This window comes from Taudactylus pleione, unplaced genomic scaffold (assembly GCF_031769625.1).
Source record: "Taudactylus pleione unplaced genomic scaffold, aTauple2 ptg000111l, whole genome shotgun sequence".
Lineage (NCBI taxonomy): Eukaryota > Metazoa > Chordata > Amphibia > Anura > Myobatrachidae > Taudactylus > Taudactylus pleione.
The window spans coordinates 659131-673743 of record NW_028284513.1 but is presented as its reverse complement, the minus strand read 5'-3'; positions in this window follow the sequence as shown (position 1 = coordinate 673743).

The following is a 14613-nucleotide window of genomic DNA, read 5'->3' as shown; positions in this document are numbered from 1 at the left end:
CAGCGTAAATGCTCGATATGTAACGACCACACTCTCCTATAGAAACATGACCAAATAGAGCCAGCAAAATAAGCACATGACCACATCTGAATCCAGCTGACACACACTTGCCTAGTTTCACAGTATTCTGAAGGAGATTCCCAGATCACGCTCACTTCTCCAGTGAAGTGGTCGGGGAGGGGTCATGATGGTGCAATTCGCTATTTGAAGCATTATGCTGCGGGTGGCTTTAATGCTGCAAATTGCATTTCAGTGCCCCCACACTGAAAGAAAGAAAATATAGGGAAGTATAGGATTCATATTTATCAGGGTGTTTTGTTACACCTTTTTGTCTTAATGTAGCTGTTCTTTTTAGAAATCAAATCAGTTTATAATGGTGAAGAGATTTTGCATGTGATTGTATGTACCATTATTAACATATCTTGCAAAGTCCAAGTTAGATAAATCACTATTGTGATTGCAGAAATAAGGTTTTAATTAGACTTTCATTGGTTCTTATTTTTTTGTTAATTGTGGTGTTCCTTGCAGACAAAATGTATTTAGCAATTAATAAACTGGGGCCCCGTGTAAGGAGGCTTACAAATGCTGAATGTTTCAGCCTGTTGAACATCGAATAATTAGAGGCCCAGCCCTTAAAACAAACACATCATTAAATGCAGAATAACTTACACTAGAAAAGCAATTTATGTTTGAAACCATGTGATGCTATTCCTTGAAATGATCCTAAAGATCTAGTTACACACATACCCTTAGTTATAAAAAAAATATTTTTTCAGAAACTGGTGCCATGCAAAGCATGTGTCTGTATCGTGGCATACAGTTGTTTACGTAATTAATTTCATTGCATCCACATATTTTTCTTGTCAATGACAGTTTATAGAAGTCACACATTAAAAAAACTGCTGTGACTTTGTCAGTGCAGTGAGGGCCAGGGTTTTTTCATAAAATCATATAAAAACGTTTTTCACAAAATAAATAAAATATAAAAAAAAAGCACTTTTTTCCCCTAGAGTTTTCAAAGTAATGAAAACATACTTTTTTTTCTGGAGATTTGTGCAGAAATGTTCACTGGATACTAGAAGCATTTCGCACCTCAAATAGTTGCGAACAGAAGTACAGGTTAAATGCACTATCGGGGCTTGCTGTGGGCTTATTGCACACAGTAATTGCATAGCTCCGGGCACTTAATCCGGAATGTATACCGTACCGTGCATTAGCTGCGCGGCTTACCACGGGATATCATTGAATAGCTCCGGGCACTTAAGCCGGAAGCTAAAAGCCAGCAGTTACACACTAAACGATAAGTTGGACTATATGAATGATAACGATATCGTTCATCGCATTCAATATTGTCCAGTGTGTATGCAAAACATTGTTAATGATGCGCGCTCCCGCGGATCATTAACGATGTCTTTCATCGCCTGTACTTGCAACCTGACAATATCGATAGGTTCTGCATGTATGAGGATGAGGGAGGGTGCCGTCGCTGAACGATATCATTCAGTGTGTATGCTCAATGGAGCATATCGTTAATTGTGTATGAGCCTTAAGTCTTGCACTAATTCAATTCCCACCTCAAAGTTATTACTATCCACAAGGACCAGATTTCTGGATGGAGTATGCTCTCTTACACTGATAACTGAAAAATATGTCCTTGTGACACATGCATATAATATTTTTACAATCACTTTATATTGGATGTGTTGGAGAGGCTTGGGGAATTTGGACAGTCAGTCCTACCTATGTATAATAAGTAATCCCTTACAGCTAACAACAACAAAGAGGCTGCCAGTGACTATGTACCCTGTAGTAGAAGGCCTGGTCCAGAATATTGTAAGCCCTATGTGTAATATCTTGCAGTAACCAAACAGATCATCAGTATCTGTAATTAGTACATGTGTGTGAATAAGAACAGACACAACAAAGTAATATAATGACTAGTAATACAAGAGTAACAGCAGCGATTCCTGACAGCATCACTGACACAGTAAAGCTGACCAGATACAGCAAAACATTACAAGGTCTAAGAATACAAGGAATTCTTAATAGCTCTAGATGGGTGTATTGAATGTTTAAATGCTTAAAAAAAAGGCAAATCTGCCCCATTAGCTCATGATGCTATATTTTCCCTAATCTGCTCTCCTTCAGAAGAATCCAAACTCTACTATCTGGTTACTAATGAAAGCAATTTAATATTAGGAATGATGCATCTTGTATTGTCAGAGAACATACAATGTATATATTTTTACGTATGCAAAAAAGGCCTCTCGAGCCGCCAGTGTGCACAAAGGATATACAAAGTAAACCAAAGTCATTTTGGTGTAAATGTGGCTTTGCACATGTGTAACCATGTCCCCTGCCGAGGCAGGGTAAGGTCCGAGGGTACAAATGTTGAAAGTTCATTAAAGTGTATACGTCATCTACACACAGTGGGCTTAATCAGTATTCGCCCTATCATCATGGAGGTAATTAGGACAACGTGTCTCAAGGATACTGTATGTATATCATCACCAGTTCCTAATCCATTGTCTGACTCTCATGAATATACTGTAGTTCAAGCAGTATTAAAATAGCAGCATCTACTGTGTGTAGGTAACAGTCACTTTTACACTGGGAACCTTAAGTGAAGCAATAGTGAGTACAATCCACACTTGAATCAAGTTCTAACACCTAAGATTGTGGCTGGAAAGAAAATAAAATTGTTCATTTTTGCACTCATTAAATGCAAATTGAGAGATGCTCTTAACTATGAAGCAGGAAAAAACGGCTAACCCAGATAAATGCATTATTCATATAGATACGCTAGCTGTGCTATATTTAGCCTCTCCACCTCCAAGCACACAAGGCAATACTCTAGTGTGTACTACTGGAAGTGAAAAGGTTAAATTTGTTTTTTTAAACAAGTTATAGCTTGCTGCAAGTGGGTATTGTTACTCGGCATTATTGCACAAAACAAAATGATCATGTTTGGGGGAGGGGTGGAATCTAACCCAACTCCCCCTTAACAAATCAAACTTTTATGGATAAAGGGTTCCCAGATAGGTAACAATGGTTCAGTACATACAGGCATGGTATAATGCACATCGCCAGCGCTGTCTTTAAGGCTGTTTTGTGCCTGAACCCTTCTCAAGAAGTTGTGAGGATTTTAGATGTCTATTAAGGTCAGACTAAGAGGGGAAACATTTTCACAAAGTGAGAAGTTTAAAAACAATATTAATAAAAAGAAATCTAACAAAAATGCAATGTGGATTTAAACCTTTAACCATTTCTCTGCTGGAAAGAGGCTGGAAATGCCTGGCGGAAAATTGCAGTGTGGAGGCCCCATTCAGCTGTGAAGCGGTTAACGTGGTCTTTCTACTTTTTGCCCCTTTTCTCTCTGTCGGTCCAGACCTGTAATTCCCTTTTTCATTCTTGTTTTATTATCATTTCAAACTCTGTCATAAGGATGAGGCTGACCTTCCCTCTTTGTGAGGACCTCCTTCTTATGTTGTTTTATACACTGTGCTTAATGTTCTAGAACCTTTTTGCACTAGATCCTCTTTTTATTTTCTGAGATGGTTTAAAACGATGCTATAATTGAGTTGTATTAAAAAAAGAATATAATACTAATACTGTCTGTGTTTCAATAGTCCTTATCTGTACCTGTAATGCTTTCTGTTCTGTTGTACTTTGGGCAGACACCTTCTGCTCCCTGTTTAACCCAGTAAAGAAATAAAATGTTACCGATTGATGATAAAGTTTTCAAATGTTCTGCATTTTATTTAAACTGATCATACATATAAACTGAGCCACAATGAAGCATGGCAGCTGAGGATTGCTGGTGCAACTTCATTGGGCCGTGATCCCCTCTGTGCTGTCTGCAGTCATCACAGAGATTACTGTGATCCCTGCAGTATGACTGCGAACACTGCTAGGGACTCAGGGCCTGATTCAGCAAGGATCGCTATTCTGCTAATACCATACTTGCCTACTTTTGAAAAAGCATTTCATGGAGAATGTGAAAGCACCACCTACAAGCGCGGCGGTAAAGTGAATGTGTACTGCTACATATGAGAGGAGTGTCATAATACTGACTTACATCCACATGTAAATGAGCCCAAAAACAGTCAGTAAGATCTATTTGTTGATGAAAACACACTGATACTTTTCAGAAAACACATGTAGCCATAGGGTTGAGCTTATATCCCCTTCGTGCTAGGGACCTGGAAGTGACGTGAGTGAAGGCGGAAGTGCAGTTCCTGCCCATGAGAGACAGCTACAGAAGTACTTTGTCCCTACTTAAACAAGTTTGTTGTCCCCTTGTGGGCTCGCTGCGCTCGCCATGCTTTGGGCACGGTGGCTCGCTACGCTCGCCACATGGTTATATTCCCCCTCTATGCAGGGCTGCCAAGAGAAATAATGGGTTCCGGTACAGCAACTTCACAGGGCCCCCCAAGCCATTTGCAGCTCATGACATTTCCGCATTCTATTGGAGGGGGAGCAAGGGCAAGATCTTATTGGCCGCATCGCATAGCAGCCATAATAGTGTTTCCGCTAGACCGCGGGGCAGGGCACTGAAGGTGCGGGCATGGAGTCTCTGCGCATGCCCAAGGTGCATGCACTCCTGCAAAGGGAGCCTGGCGGTGATCGGTCACCGAAACCTTTCCCACCCGCAGGACACTGCGGCCCGTGGGTGGGGAAAGCACAGGGTAGGCTGTTTTAGCGGTGCGCCGCTAAAAGGGCAGGGTGCATTTTGCCCTTTTAAAATCGGGCAGGGCGTGGCGACCCACTAAAACAGCCTAGCGGGAATACTGTCGGATGCTATTGTCTGCTGTGGATCTCAGCTGTCATTGGTTGCAGAGCGCTGCCGCTAGAACCCCTTATTTTGCGAAAGAGGGTGCTCCACTGTGATTTTGGGGTACAGGATGCACTATAGCACGTAAGTGCAATCTCTATATATACACATGTGTATATACTGTATATTTATATACACACACATATATATTACACACATAGATATATCTATTTAAATATAAGTACACAGTATATATATATATATATATATATATATTAGGGGTGAGCGGGTTCGGATTTCTGAAATCCGAACCCCCCCGAGCCCCCCCGATCCGAGGCCGATCCGAGTCAGGCTCGACTTTTCCCACCTGACTCGGATCTGAAATGTCATCATCCCGCCTTCCGGGTCTCGCGGGTTTTGGATCTTATATAAGGTACCCGCGTCGGCGCCATTTTCTCACTCGGCTGTGGACAGTGAAGAGGGAGGGTGGGAGTTAGGGCTGGCTGGGCTGTGTAGTGTAGTGTAGTGTTGTAGTGTAGTGTAGTGTAGTGTTGTGCTGTGCTGCGCTGTGCTGCTGTTGTCCATAGGGGCTGTGTCCACTACTTCAAAGTCCATAGGGGCTGACTGGACTGTGTTGTGCAGTCAGTTGTCCATAGGGGCTGTGTCCACTCCAAAGTACTGTGGTGTCCCAGTCCTAAAGGGGTGCTGTAGCGTTGTCCAGGGGGTGCTCTGTCCGTCTGGGGTGCTCCCCCCAAGTGCTAAAAAAAAAATATTTTTTCTGTGTTTGTGAATTGTGTGCACTGTGGCTGCACGTGAATCAACAAAGGAGCAGCGCCAAGCGTGCGCCTGTGTCCCATAAGTAAAAGGCCGGCTGGCTTGTCCATTAAAGGGTGCTGTAACCCCCAAAGGGCACTCCAAACAAAATAAAAAAAATATTTTTTGTGTTTGTGAATTGTGTGCGCAGTAGCCGCACGTGCATCAACAAAGTAGTGCCAAGCATGCGCCTGTGTCATAAGTAAAAGGCCAGCTGGCTTGACCGTTAAAGGGTGCTGTAACCCCCAAAGTACACTCCAGTCCAAACCAAAAAAATAAATATTTTCTGTGTTTGTGAATTGTGTGCGCAGTAGCCGCACATGCATCAACAAAGTAGTGCCAAGCGTGCGCCTGTGTCCCATAAGTAAAAGGCCAGCTGGCTAGTCCATTAAAGGGTGCTGTAACCCCCAAAGGGCACTCCAAACAAAATAAAAAAATATATTTTTTTGTGTTTGTGAATTGTGTGCGCAGTAGTCGCACGTGCATCAACAAAGTAGTGCCAAGCGTGCGCCTGTGTCATAAGTAAAGGGCCGGCTGGCTTGACCATTAAAGGGTGCTGTAACCCCCAAAGTACACTCCAAACAAAATAAAAAAATATTTTCTGTGTTTGTGAATTGTGTGCGCAGTAGCCGCACGTGCATCAACAAAGTAGTGCCAAGCGTGCGCCTGTGTCATAAGTAAAGGGCCGGCTGGCTTGTCCGTTAAAGGGTGCTGTAACCCCCAAAGTACACTCCAAACAAAATAAAAAAATATTTTCTGTGTTTGTGAATTGTGTGCGCAGCAGCCGCAAATGCATCAACAAAGTAGCGCCAAGCGTGCGCCTGTGTCCCATAAATAAAGGGCCGGCTGGATTGACCGCTAAAGGGTGCTGTAACCCCCAAAGGGCACTCCAAACAAAATAAAAAAATATTTTCTGTGTTTGTTAATTGTGTGCGCAGTAGCCGCACATGCATCAACAAAGGAGCAGCGCCAAGCGTGCGCCTGTGTCCCATAAGTAAAGAGCCGGCTGGCTCATTTCTTAAAGGGTGGTGTAACCCACAAAGTGCACTACTCTCCAGCAAAAATAAAAAAATATTTTCTGTGTTTGTGTGCGCCTTAGTCGCACGTATATATCAATATAACATAAATGGAGAACCAAACTTTCTCCGATAAAAATAAAATAGGGAAAGATCAAGAACCACTTCCTCCTAGTGCTGTTGCTGCTGCTGGGAGTTGTTCATCATCCCAGAGAGGAAGTAGGAACACCACTACTTTTACTAAACAACTGACCCTCCAACAGTCCTTAGCGAGGAGGATGAAGTACGACAGCAGTCATCCTGAAGCAAAACGTATAACTGAGGCCTTGACTGCTATGTTGGTGTTAGACGTGCGTCCGGTATCCGCCATTAGTGCAGTGGGATTTAGACATACTTGCCGACAATCTGGCTGCTCCCTCTGGGAGGGAGCAGCCAGATCGGCAGAACAGGGGGCGTGGCATGCAAAAGGGGGCGGTCCAAACAAGCAGAGGTCGATTTGCAGGCGTGACAGGGGCGGGGCCACGTGATCACGTCATTGCGAAGTGGGCGGGGCCAAAATGACGCGAATGGCATCAGCGGCCCCCCCGCTGCGGGGGTTTGTCAGGTAATGGGCAGGGTGGGGTCCAGGGATCGGCGGCAGGCGGGAGGCTTGCCTGCCTTTCTGGGGGGCGGGAGCTGCACCCATTTATCGGGAGGCTCCCGCCCAAATCGGGAGGGTAGGCAACCCTTGATTTAGACAATTGATGGAGGTAGTGTGTCCCGGTTCCAAATCCTGTCTAGATTCCACCTGCATCCTCAAAGCAGCAGCGACAAGCGTGCGTCTGTCTGTTAAAGGGTGGTGTAACCCTCAAAGTGCGCTCCACAAACAATAAAAAAATTCTTTTTTTTTTGTCTTTGTGAAATGTGTGGGCTGTAGCCGCACCTGCATCCTCAAAGCAGCAGCGACAAGCATGCGTCTGTCTGTTAAAGGGTGGTGTAACCCTCAAAGTGCACTCCACAAACAATAAAAAAAAAAAATTTTTTTCTGTCTTTGTGAATTGTGCGGGCTGTAGCCGCACCTGCATCCTCAAAGCAGCAGCGACAAGCGTGCGTCTGTCTGTTAAAGGGTGGTGTAACCCTCAAAGTGCACTCCACAAACAATAAAAAAAATATTTTTTTCTGTCTTTGTGAATTGTGCGGGCTGTAGCCACACCTGCATCCTCAAAGCAGCAGCGACAAGCGTGCGTCTGTCTGTTAAAGGGTGGTGTAACCCTCAAAGGGCTCCAAAAAATAAAAAACTATTTTTTTTGTGTTTGCGACTTGTGTGCAATGTAGCCGCACGTGCATCAACACAGTAGCAGCACCAAGCGTGCGCCTGTGTCATAAGTCAAGGGCCGGTTTGGACATCTGGTCCGGACTGAAAGACATGCCAACAATTTCTGACAAGTCTACTGTCACTGCATATGATACTGTCCTCAAAGCAGCAGCGACAAGCGTGCGTCTGTCTGTTAAAGGGTGGTGTAACCCTAAAAGTGCGCTCCACAAACAATAAAAAAATTCTTTTTTTTTGTCTTTGTGAATTGTGTGGGCTGTAGCCGCACCTGCATCCTCAAAGCAGCAGTGGCAAGCGTGCGTCTGTCTGTTAAAGGGTGGTGTAACCCTCAAAGTGCGCTCCAACCAAAATAAAATAATCTTTTTTTCTGTGTTTGTGTGTGAAATGTATGCGCAGTAGCCGCACCTGCATCCTCAAAGCAGCAGCAACAAGCGTGCATCTGTCTGTTAAAGGGTGGTGTAACCCTTAAAGTGCGCTCCACAAAAAATAAAAAATTCTTTTTTTTCCTGTCTTTGTGAATTGTGTGGGCTGTAGCCACACCTGAATCCTCAAAGCAGCAGCGACATGCGTGCGTCTGTCTGTTAAAGGATTACATCGGTGACAGCATCCAAGTAGGCTTGTCAGACAGTCCGTACATGTACTGGCAGGAAAAAGAGGCAATTTGGAGGCCCCTGTACAAACTGGCTCTATTTTACCTGAGTTGCCCCCCCTCCAGTGTGCACTCCGAAAGAGTGTTTAGTGCAGCCGGGAACCTTGTCAGCAAAAGGCGTAGGAGGTTGCTTCTACAAAATGTGGAGAAGATGATGTTCATAAAAATGAATTATCAACTCTTCCAGGGAGACCAGCCTCCAGAACGTACAGAGGGACCTGTGGTGGTGGATTCCAGTGGGGACGAATTAATACTCTGTGAGGATGAGGATGTACACAACACTGAAGAGGGTGAGGAATCGGTGGATGAGGAGGATGAGGACGACATCTTGCCTCCCTAGAGCCAGTTTGTGCAGGGCCAGATTAATTGCCAGCTTGTTTTGTGGGGACCCAAATGAACCAATAATTTCAGCCACAGTCGTGTGGCAGACCCTGGCGCTGAAATGATTGGTTTGTTAAAGTGTGCATGTCCTGTTTATACAACATAAGGGTGGGTGGGAGGGCCCAAGGACTATTCCATCTTGCACCTCTTTTTTTTCTTTGCATTATGTACTGTTTGGGGCCTAGTTTTTCAAACTGCCATCCTGTCTGCCACTGCAGTGTCACTCCTAGATGGGCCACGTGTTTGTGCCGCCCACTCGTGTCGCTTAGCATAGTCATCCATCTACCTCGGTGCAACCTTTTGGACATAAAAACACTATTGTGAGGTGTGAGGTGTTCAGAATAGACTGGAAATGAGTGGAAATTAAGGTTTTTGAGGTTAATAATAGTATAGGAGCAGAAAATCATTCTGTGATTTTATGCTTTTTTAAAAAAAAATACAGATCCAAAACACAAAACCCAGAGCCCAAAACACCAAAGGTTGGTTTTGGCAAAACCAATCCAGATCCAAAACACGAAGAAAGATCCAGATCCAAAACCAAAACACAAAACACGAAAAGTGGCCGGTGCACACCCCTAATATATATATATATATATATATATATTAGGGATGAGCGGGTTCGGTTCCCTGAGAACCGAACCCACCCGAACTTCGGGGATCCGGGGCGATCCGAGCCCAAGCTCGGATCTCCCTGTCTGCCCCGGATCCCTCTCCCGAGGCAAAACCTCGAGATCTGCTGTCGGATCTCGAGGTTTTGCCTCGAGCGGCCATTTAAAAAAAAATGCCTTTGCCTTTAATGGGCAAAGTGCTGATTGGCTGACAGAGCCGTCTGTCATGGCTCTCAGCCAATCAGCATTATGGTGCTCATTTGCATGTAGCACGGACTCGTGAGATCCGTGCTACATGCATCTGTGTGATTGACAGTGACACAGAGCACAGATGGGTCAGTGAGACCCGTCTGTGCTGCTGTGTATTTCAATGACACAGATGCACGCACGGACCAGGAGATCCGTGCTACTTGCATCTGTGTCATTGACACAGAGCACTAACGGGTCCGTGAGACCCGTCTGTGCTGCTGTGGTAAATAAAAAATAAAAAACCTGTGTAAAAAGAGAAAAAAATGGCGTCCTCCCCCCCCAAAAAAAGAGCAACCAGCCCCGGGCATTAGTGACCCAGTGCTGGGTGTGCTTAAATACAGGGGACAAACGACATAGGGGTCCCCTGTACTTAAACACAACCAGCACCGGGCTAGTCAGAACCAGAGCTGGTTGCCAAAATACGGGGGACAAACGACGTAGGGGTCCCCCGTATTCTGCGCAACCAGCTCTGGGCTCTGATCCGGTCCTGGTTCTGGAAATACAGGGGAAAAAAATGAGTAGGGTTCCCCTGTATGTTCCAGAACCAGCACTGGACTTTTTCTAGCGGGGGGCTGATGCCACAGCCAGGGGAGCCCTTTCACCGGGCCCCCCAGCCGCAGCATCAGCCCTGACCGCTAGTCAGCCCAGGCCGGGGATCCCTGGAGAGCTGGGGACCCCCCCAATAAAGGGGTCACCCTCTCCAGGGCACCCCAGGCCCAGGCTGATAGCCCGGGGCTATCCCCGCCACCCCTGGTGGCGGTGGGTGGCGGGTTGATTGTGTGGTGTGGTGTAAATAAAGAATATCAAACATTGTCTTTACAAGTAGAACTGCAAGTCCCAGCTAGCCTGCCCCGCATGCTGGTACTTGGAGAACCACAAGTACCAGCATGCAGGGCATTAAGGGCCCACTAGTACCTGTAGTTCACCTGTAAAAAAAATGTTTAAAAAAACACAGGACACACACACCGTGACAGTATAAGTTTATTAAACATACATACACACACACACACACACATGTACACATACTCACCTATGTAACCCTGTAGCATCGGTCCACTTGTCCGGTAAAGTATCCATAGGGGACCTGTGAAAAAAAACATACTCACCATCTCCTATGCGAGGTTCTGTCCTCTTCGTTCCAAAGTAGGCATCCCCGGACTTGGCAAAAAAAAAAAACGAAAACGCGATCCACGAACTTAGTACCGTTCTATAGAACGGTACTTCCCGAATGAGAGCTTAGCGGCGGGGTATCACCATGGAAACCCCGCTGCTAAGCGTTCATTGGCTGAGAGAGGTCATCTCCCGTCTCTCAGCCAATGAACGGCTCCCTCCATTGTAGTCAATGGTGGGAACCGCAGGGTAAACTTTAATAACCTTGCGGCTCCCAGCATTGACTACAATGGAGGGAGCCGTTCATTGGCTGAGAGAGACGGGAGATGGCCTCTCTCAGCCAATGAACGCTTAGCAGCGGGGTTTCTATGGTGATACCCCGCCGCTAAGCTCTCATTCGGGAAGTACCGTTCTATAGAACGGTACTAAGTTCGTGGATCGCGTTTTCGTTTTTTTTTTTTTGCCAAGTCCGGGGATGCCTACTTTGGAACGAAGAGGACAGAACCTCGCATAGGAGATGGTGAGTATGTTTTTTTTCACAGGTCCCCTATGGATACTTTACCGGACAAGTGGACCGATGCTACAGGGTTACATAGGTGAGTATGTGTACATGTGTGTGTGTGTGTGTGTGTGTATGTATGTTTAATAAACTTATACTGTCACGGTGTGTGTGTCCTGTGTTTTTTTAAACATTTTTTTTACAGGTGAACTACAGGTACTAGTGGGCCCTTAATGCCCTGCATGCTGGTACTTGTGGTTCTCCAAGTACCAGCATGCGGGGCAGGCTAGCTGGGACTTGCAGTTCTACTTGTAAAGACAATGTTTGATATTCTTTATTTACACCACACCACACAATCAACCCGCCACCCACCGCCACCAGGGGTGGCGGGGATAGCCCCGGGCTATCAGCCTGGGCCTGGGGTGCCCTGGAGAGGGTGACCCCTTTATTGGGGGGGTCCCCAGCTCTCCAGGGATCCCCGGCCTGGGCTGACTAGCGGTCAGGGTTGATGCTGCGGCTGGGGGGCCCGGTGAAAGGGCTCCCCTGGCTGTGGCATCAGCCCCCCGCTAGAAAAAGTCCAGTGCTGGTTCTGGAACATACAGGGGAACCCTACTCATTTTTTGTCCCCTATATTTCCAGAACCAGGACCGGATCAGAGCCCAGAGCTGGTTGCGCAGAATACAGGGGACCCCTACGTCGTTTGTCCCCCGTATTTTGGCAACCAGCGCTGGTTCTGACTAGCCCGGTGCTGGTTGTGCTTAAGTACAGGGGACCCCTACGTCGTTTGTCCCCTGTATTTAAGCACACCCAGCACTGGGTTACTAATGCCCGGGGCTGGTTGCTCTTTTTTGGGGGGGTGCACGCCATTTTTTTCTTTTTTTACACAGGTTTTTTTTTTTTTTTTTTACCACAGCAGCACAGACGGGTCTCACGGACCTGTCATTGCTCTGTGCCAATCACACAGATGCATGTAGCACGGATCTCCCGGGTTCGTGCTACATGCAAATGGGCACCATAACGCTGATTGGCTTCCTGTCTGCCACTGCAGTGCCACTCCTAGATGGGCCACGTGTTTGTGCCGCCCCCTTGTGTCGCTTAGCATAGTCATCCAGCTTCCTCGGTACAACCTTTTGGCCTAAAAACAATATTGTGAGGTGTGAGGTGTTCAGAATAGAGTGGAAATGAGTGGAAATTAATGTTATTGGGGTTATTAATAGCGTAGGAACAAAAAAAGGCCCATTTATGTGATTTTAGCGGGTTTTTTTTTATTTTTTAAGAAAAAATCCAGATCCAAAACACAAAACCCAGAACCCAAAACACGGAAGGGTGGTTTTGGCAAAACCAATCCAGATCCAAAACACGAAGAAAGATCCAGATCCAAAACCAAAACACAAAACACGAAAAGTGTCCGGTGCACACCCCTAATATATATATATATATATATATATATTTATATATACACATACACACACACATACTAAAGGATGGATGATTTTATTATATTTATACATTAAAAATATAGAAACTTCAGCACTGTCACACTCACATTCACAGCAGTCAGCAGCGTGCTCCTCGGCTCTTCCCTCAGCTCAGTCACACTCACTCACACCACATTGAGCCCAGCCCCAGAGTCACCCAGCCTTCCTTTCTGTTGTCCCTCCCAGTTCCCGCCCACTTCCTAGCCTAGTGAAGAGTGAGAGAGCCTCTAGAGATGATGACATCATCATCTCGCGTGACCATTAGCTCCGCTGTGGCTAGAGGTGAGTGAGTGACACACAGTCCAGTCAGTGAACAAGGCACCCCCCACACAAACACTCCTCCCACCCGAACTGCCGCTTGCCGCCCGCGGAAGTTTAGTAAAGGTGGCTGTTTTTTTTTACCTTTTTATTAAAAAAAATAAAAATGGCAAAACGGGTACTGGTGTGCTGCGGCCCGGCCCGGGCCCCCTGGCATGGCCGGGCCTGGGTAAACAGTACCCGCTCCCCCCCTCTCGGCTCCCCTGCCTCTATGCCCACTTGGAAGGCAGGAAATGACGCTGGACACTGGCTGATGACGTCAGGGTCTTCTCCGTGAAGGGGATTTAGACATTACCGTAGCCATAGGGATCATTGTGCCTTATAATCAATGCAGGGAAATGATACTAATGATCCCATTAAAATGTATACATATATTTTTATATAATATATATAACAGCTTCATAATGGGGGTAAGGTGCAATGAGGGAGATTGCTGCTATTTCAGGGGGTCTCCCTGACTATCAGGGAGAGTTGGCAAGTATGGCTAATACACACGCTACACAGTTGCTAATATCAGCGGTGAAATGCAAATGTTTGCAATCGCATTGTGATCACAGCCTAACATAAGGACGCCAACTTCCCCTTACTCACATCTGTATATTTGGGCACCATAGCAAATTAATCGGTAATATCGGACCCATACGCACAGTTAAGGGAGGTCAGTCATCACTCAGGAAGCTAACTTCAGCACACGCTATGAGGTCTCAGGTGTATCGCCACGAAGTGGATAATTTATGCACGCCTCTACAACGGCGTGGCAAACCATTAGCATGCCTGCGTTCACCCAACCACACCACCGTCACCACCCACAAGCAGAACTTCCTGTCAATCACTCTGCTCTGGGTCTGCGTAGCCTCTGCTACCGCATATTGGGTTGCAATTGCTAGTTTGCGCACTGCAATGCATACACATGTGCAGTACGCAACAATCGACTGATTGCGTGCATATAGCATCTGCGTTCCTTGCTGAATTAGGCCGCCAATCTACACAGAGAAGGGTACTCTATTGTTCTCTTTTGTTTCTAAGCATTAAGTAAAGTGCATAGTGGACACAGAGGAAGAGGGGGCTCATTATGGTAAGTGGCGGGAAGGTCAAAAAACATTAGGAGTTCATTTAAAATGTTGCTGTAGGGTCCCAAATCTCTTATTATGCTCATGGCTGTACAGAGGGCCGTGACAAGGGGTGTGCGACCGGTGCGACTGCACAGAGTGCAGGGCTTTGTGGGCAGCACTTTTGCTGCCCCATGGCACTTCTGGTTAGCAGGGTGCCTGGAATGGCACCCTATAGCTAGTATTACTGCACCAGTGCCGCCTGTAACAGTGGCGCCACTCACTCTGATGCGGACCCATGAGAGGAGATAGTAGTGCGCACGGCTTAGTGGGTAGGGGGCTTGGTATCACATGCCG